Raw genomic sequence first — 6,377 nt, 5'->3', positions numbered from 1 at the left:
CTAGAAAAACATTTGCAAAGAAGGGCAACAACAACAACAACAAAAACTACAAAAAAACAAACCAACCAAACAAAAATCCAAAAACCAAAAAACCCCACAAACCTGCAGCAAACTGCATTAAAAAAAGGGGTTTCTTGTTTCATACTGCATTTCCCACTTGCCTTGCCTTTCCTTCCCACCCTCTTCAAAATCACCCTACTTCATTGCTGTCCTCAATATTTTAATTATAAACTATGTAAATAAAAAATGTTACAATTCTATATTCAATTTTTTTTCTTAGAAAAGGTGATGTTATTTTAAAGAGGTAAAGGGACTTTGCATGTAGTCAATTCATCACAGTCAGCTGATTCTTGTGAATAAATTCCATCAGGAGAGCAGCAGGGTCCTTGGTAGTTGAAGGCTTTGTGTATAGTAGATCTTAGTGAACTTAAAGAAAGACCAGACACTAATAGGAAAGGGAAAACAGTAAAATGCTAGGAGCTTGAAAATGGAGGAGAAAATGAGAGTAGCAGTTTCTATTGAGGAGCAAATACTGTGTGCTCTAAAGCTCTGAAGGAAGGATGGAAGAGCCACCAGGATACAAGTGTGTAGGGAGGGCAGAGGAAAAGGTAAGATCAGAAATGGGTTTGGAAGAAGAAGGGAGGGAGATGGGTAGTGTTTTCTTCTGCCCTCAGTCTTGCTGGGTTTTGTGTGGTTTGATATTTTTTTGGGGGGGTTGGGTGGTTTTTTTGGGGTGGTTTGTTTTTTTCCCTAGAGGACTATCTACCATAAATTTGCTGTTTTTCAGAACTGTCTGTGGATGGGCTATTACTTGTATAGACAAAGAGAAGTTTATCTGTTTATGAATAGCTGCTTAGTAGAACCTAAGAAAATTGAACATTGATCTCAGAGTAGTGTCTCTATAAGAACAATGCTAACAAGATGCATATTTTCTGTTTGGATTCTTTATGCCTGTGTATTTTATTTTCCAGCATGCTACCTTAGCAATTAATTTGAGCACTTAGTTCTGTAATAGGTCTCTTAGGAGAGAAATAGTTGCATCCCATCCTGCTTCACATGCTTCTTGTCTTCCCTGTGGCTGACTTCACTTCAGGTGATACTTTGCCTTATGTAAAAATAGGGATTGTCAATAACTTTATTTTAGATTATGTCAGAGTTCAGATGCATAGAGTTACAAATCAGTTTCATATATCAGATATTAAAATGCGTACTCTAAAAATTGGTTTACATGATCATTATGTGACTGAGGGTACAGTCTTCCCAGTAGAAACCTCTCTCCTCATCTGTGTTTCACCCATGTAGGGTTTGCCGTATAGACCATGCTTTAGAAATAGGTAGATTTCCAGACTGGTTATTTCTATTTTCCTCATGGGTCATTTGGTATTGGATAATTTGTATTTTGCTTGGCTCTGGATCTTTGTATTTCCTTGAAGTTAATGAATTTACTTATTAAGGATTGTAAAAAAAATAAATTAAAAAACCAAACCAAAACCAATTCATACCAATTCCCCAAATATAATAAACTTTTGTAACTTTTCCTAACAAAAGCTCCAATCACCTTGATATTACCTATGATTTTTTTATATACAAGGCTATTACTTGCAAATGACCCACAAACTGGAATGTAGCAATAGGATGAAGTGGAATATTTTCATATCTGGATTGACTCTGTACTAGACTATGAACTGAATTGCACCTGGTGAGTAGTTCCTTATCGACTTACATGTTTTCAGTGTGCGCTGAGGTTGGCTTAGATCTTAGTCTGTTCTCACCTGCACAATCACCTAGAGACAAAACACATAAAATACCCTGGAGGTAATAAAATAATACAGACTCTGTTTAACCCTTGCAAGTAAAAAATTGAAGTTCTTAGATAGAAGAGCCTTCCTGCCACCCCATCCCCAGAATCACAGTGTCAACTTAACTGAAAGAGCTGTAATATTTTTCCTATATATATATATATATATATTAAAACTTAAACAGGGGAAGTTTAGGTTGGATATAAGGAGGAAATTCTTTCCTATTAGGGTGGTGAGGCACTGGAATTGGTTGCCCGGGGAGGTTGTGAGTGTTCCATCCCTGGCAGTGTTCAAGGCCAGGTTGGATGAAGTCTTGGGTGGGATGGTTTAGTGTGAGGTGTCCCTGCCCATGGCAGGGGGGTTGGAATTAGATGATCTTGAGGTCCTTTCCAACCCTAACTATTCTATGATTCTATGAATATATATATATATATAAATCTTTTAATTCTCCAGAATTGAGCCAACTAGCATATGTTTCCTGGAATAGCTTTTATTTTTATCAGTCTAACTACAGGTAGAATTCTGAAGTTTTATACCCAAACAGAAAATAACATACAATTGATAAATAGGTGAACATCTCAACTGCTTTCAACCTCCTTATGTATTTCTATAATGTTAACATTAAATTGAACTTGGAAGTAACTAAAAGAGAGAATCTGACGTCTATGCTTAATACTTTCTGTTCCAGAAATATCTTTAAAGTGCACACTGGTAGGGGTTTGCTTCAAAGTTTATTGTAGTTGCATTTTCCTAACTGTACATGGTTGATTTGAATTGTATTTGCCTTGAAACCTATATGAAATTGCCACTGAGTTGTGAAGAACTGCAGGTAGAGAATACTTCAATATGAGAATATATCAGCCTTTTCTTTTCAGAATCTGTACATTTTAAAAATAGATGAAGGAGCTCAATTGACTCTGTAAATTCCTACAGTAGCTTTAGCACATATTTTATTTTGTTGGGGTTTTTTTTTTTCATTCATTTTATAGACTTGTGTACAATATAGAGATTTTGGACATGACAGTGAAATGAAAAGTGATCAATTTCTCCGTAGATTCTAATCAATTTATATGAAGATAAAACACAATAGGACTTTAAGGTCAATTTTAGCTTCACATTAAACCACAGGTTTTTAGTTTTCCTTTAGAGAGGTCTAAGCACTGAAAGATACACTTCTATGTACAAGAAGTCCTGCCTATGAGAAATGGATAAAAAAGGGGCAGTATATCTGGAAAACAAAAAGCAGTTGATACAACGTATGCTAATCTCTCCATTGTTTTTGAAAATTCATTCCTACCTCTTCACAAGTGAGCTAAGAAAATGCTCAATCTTCATTCTAATTCATTGTGGGATTTCTGCTTGTATGATTACTTCTAATCATTGTATAACCCTTCTTTAAAAGAGAAATGAGAGCTCCTGTGCAGATGGACTTTGCTGAAGATGAAGTGACAAAGAACATCAGAGGATTTTGGTTCTAACTTGTTAGCGCATCTTCTGTTTGGGTTCCCTCTGAGTTCAGCTCTTTTATCTGTTTTTCAGTTCACACACAAAAAAGCCCTACTTTGAAACATTCCAGGTTTGTTTAAGGAAAACAATGCCCTGTAAACTATTGCTAATTTTAATTCCTTTCTAAGAAAATAATCTTTCTAACAAATGTGAGTCAGGTAACATTTATTTTTTCTTACTCTCCCTTTTAATGCATGGAACTTTCTTTTCTATTTAGTACACGCATGCATCTGTCCCCTTTCCATGTGTTGTATGTCCTTTCATTTCATGCTTCTCTTTTGTATCAGATCAACTTTCATCCATTTTTCTTTCTCCCTATGCTCAGCGACATATGTATGCATGCTTTTCTTTTAACCCAGCTGAGAGACACATGGTGCGCACCTGTCTCAGAGCAAATATGCCTCCTGAGCCTGAGCCTGTGTTGTACAAGACAGGTGTGTGAATCCTAACCAATATATTTACTTAATAAAAGGAAGAGGGTTCAACCATAAGGACGTTACACAAGACATTAATGCAATAGTATGTTTGCTTGACCTTATTTCTAGTTGTACAAACCCATCCTATTTTGCTAGACTTTCACAGTAAACTCAAAATGGTGTTTGAGACATTAAGCTGCTTTTGCTTTTGTTCATCTGCATCTTCAGCTTCACAGAAACTCCTGTCCTGACAGTCTAGATCTTACCAGCATCAGAGAAAACATGCCCTATATATTTTGAGTTAGCAATAACTAATTACTTTTCTCCTTAAGGATTTTTAAAAATGTAGGGAGTTCAGAAAGCCAGTTTGGTTGTTAATTCAATTCTGTCTACTCTCAAAATTCAAAAAAGGGGTATACCATGGTTTTCCTTTTACAATGCCAACACAGTAGTAGGTTGAGAATAGCTGTGACAACAAAAAGAAGACATTTTTATTAGCACCTCTACTTGGTAATTAAACCGTGTGAATGATACTAGTAAAGAATTTTTATATGCCATTTTGCAGATAGTCAATAATAAAGCAGAACTTGGAAATAAATTCCTTACTCATAAGCATTAAGAGTTAGTTCCAGAGATGGGATTATAACCTCATCTGATCACTTTCAATTTTTACCTGGTTCAAACCTGGACTTTAGAAAATTTTGCTTTTCTTTCATTGGAAAATTGTTATCATAAAATTTTCCATTTTTTTTTCGTCTGTTTATCCAGTTACTGAAACTAAAGCTCTGTGGTTTCATTACACCACCTGGAAAAATGGTGTAAACTTTTATTTATTGTTTTTAATCTTAATTTCTTTCAAGTGGGGAACAGTGCAGTGTAAAATAAATTGAATTGCTTCAGCTTTGGAGAAAACACTGAACTTCTGGTACAGCAAATTCCTGATCAAATGAATGTGGGTTTTATTTAATATATAATTATATAGCTACACTGGATACTTGAGTTAATTTCGGAAAATACATAAATGAAGAAATTGATGAAAATTGCAAATAGTGAAAATATTTCAGAAACATAAGAAGGAGAAGAAATTACAACTACTTGCTATAGATCATTTGCACCGCCTTAGGGTGCAAGTTAAGTAACAAATCTTTCTTCCAGAGCTGTTGACAAAGCTAGCACCATACTGACAGTCCAGGAAAGAGCAGGGCAGGACCGGCTTTTACTCCTGGGCAGAAAAGCAGATACTTTCTAGTATACAGAGAAATGAAGTTCAGTGAATAGGGGAGAGAGTACAAAGCAGAAAGCGTGGCTTCTAAGCCCCTTTGTGCCATCAAATTTTCAAAAACCCTGTAAAATAAGGCAAGATCTTCTGTTAGTGCATATTGCCATAATTGGTGTAATTTAGAATATCTCTACTATTTTCACTTAAGCTGAGGATTTAGCACATTTTGACAGTCTCAGTGACAGAATATGTTATAGATATTTGCTTGACAGAATTTATACAATTTAGAGTTGGTTTGCTTGATTAATTCTTTGTGCTTGTGCCTGCCCCCTCCACCTACCATGCTGAGGGCTCTGTCATTTAGCATGACTCCATTATATCCAATTGAGCAGTGGCTGCAGGAGGCCAGACACATATGTCCTAGGGCCATACAAGTGCTATTTAGCTGGATGTACTCTGCAAAGCCAGAGGCACTCAAGAATCTACAGAAAGACTCACATTAGTGACATAATACTGAGTGCCTGCACCATGTTATGTAAATGTTCCTCGTGATGAAGTGTATGGTGTTTGTTCTCAGCTGGTTGTACTGTTGTATGTGTATAGTAGGTTGCTGTTGTTCACAATAATTTGCAGCTAATAGTGTTGACAGTGTTCTTGATGAAGTTTAAAGCATGTTTAACTGCTGCTGTACTCTTACCACGTTTTTTACTTTATAGGAAAACTTCCTTAACTTTCTGTATGCTACTAGAGAGAAGAATGGAAGGAGTTGTTTGAGGTATACAAAATTAAGGGATGGGCACACATCCAGGGAATCGCAGAGGGAAATATGGGCAGTGTGCCATACACTGAACTTGCTACATATGCGCACATCTGATCTAGCACGCATACGCTATGCAGATGGTTAGCAATTGCACAGATAGATCAACTCCGCAAGGCATGTCCAGATCCCACTTATCCTGGGTGTCTGGAAATCCTGGTCATATGGCCAGCCTGTAATTTCTCTCTGTCTCCTTCCAGTCCTGAAATTGTGTCTGAGGAAGGAGGAGAAGAAAAAGAGGACACGCCAAGGAAGAGAGACATACCAGGCTCATGTTAACATTAAACACATTGAAAATGGCTAGGTTACCATAAACTAAGGCGCTTCAGGACCTCAGCTGAGCTATAATCTATTACTGTGTGTGTATTTTTAGTTTGCTGTTGCAGTGTAAAATGTATTCACTTCACTTAAGCTATGTCATAATAACTTACTGTGAATATTGAAATAAAATGCTAATTTGATGCAGTTGGAAGAGAGTATATGGCAAATTACTGTAATACCACTGATGGCTGGTAACTCATTTGCCTGTGGTAGCTTGATCAGTTCTGATCAAATGCTTTTTCTCTTAATCTACCTGCTCGTTACTAATGGGCCTTCTCTAACTAAAACCTGTACAAATT

The 6,377-nt window shown here is 36.4% G+C and overlaps 1 long non-coding RNA gene across 1 annotated transcript; it reads left to right on the top strand.

The window, feature by feature from the left end:
* The first annotated feature begins 437 nt into the window (after positions 1-437).
* LOC136014419 (uncharacterized) lies at positions 438-6,044 on the top strand. Its single transcript, XR_010612687.1, has 3 exons — positions 438-608; positions 5,657-5,715; positions 5,958-6,044. It is a non-coding gene; the product is annotated as an uncharacterized LOC136014419 (long non-coding RNA).
* Positions 6,045-6,377: the final 333 nt, after the last annotated feature.

This window comes from Lathamus discolor, chromosome 5 (assembly GCF_037157495.1).
Source record: "Lathamus discolor isolate bLatDis1 chromosome 5, bLatDis1.hap1, whole genome shotgun sequence".
Classification (NCBI taxonomy): Eukaryota; Metazoa; Chordata; class Aves; order Psittaciformes; family Psittacidae; genus Lathamus; species Lathamus discolor.
Note: the sequence above shows the minus strand (reverse complement) of the source record. Positions and strands in the feature narration are given on the sequence as shown.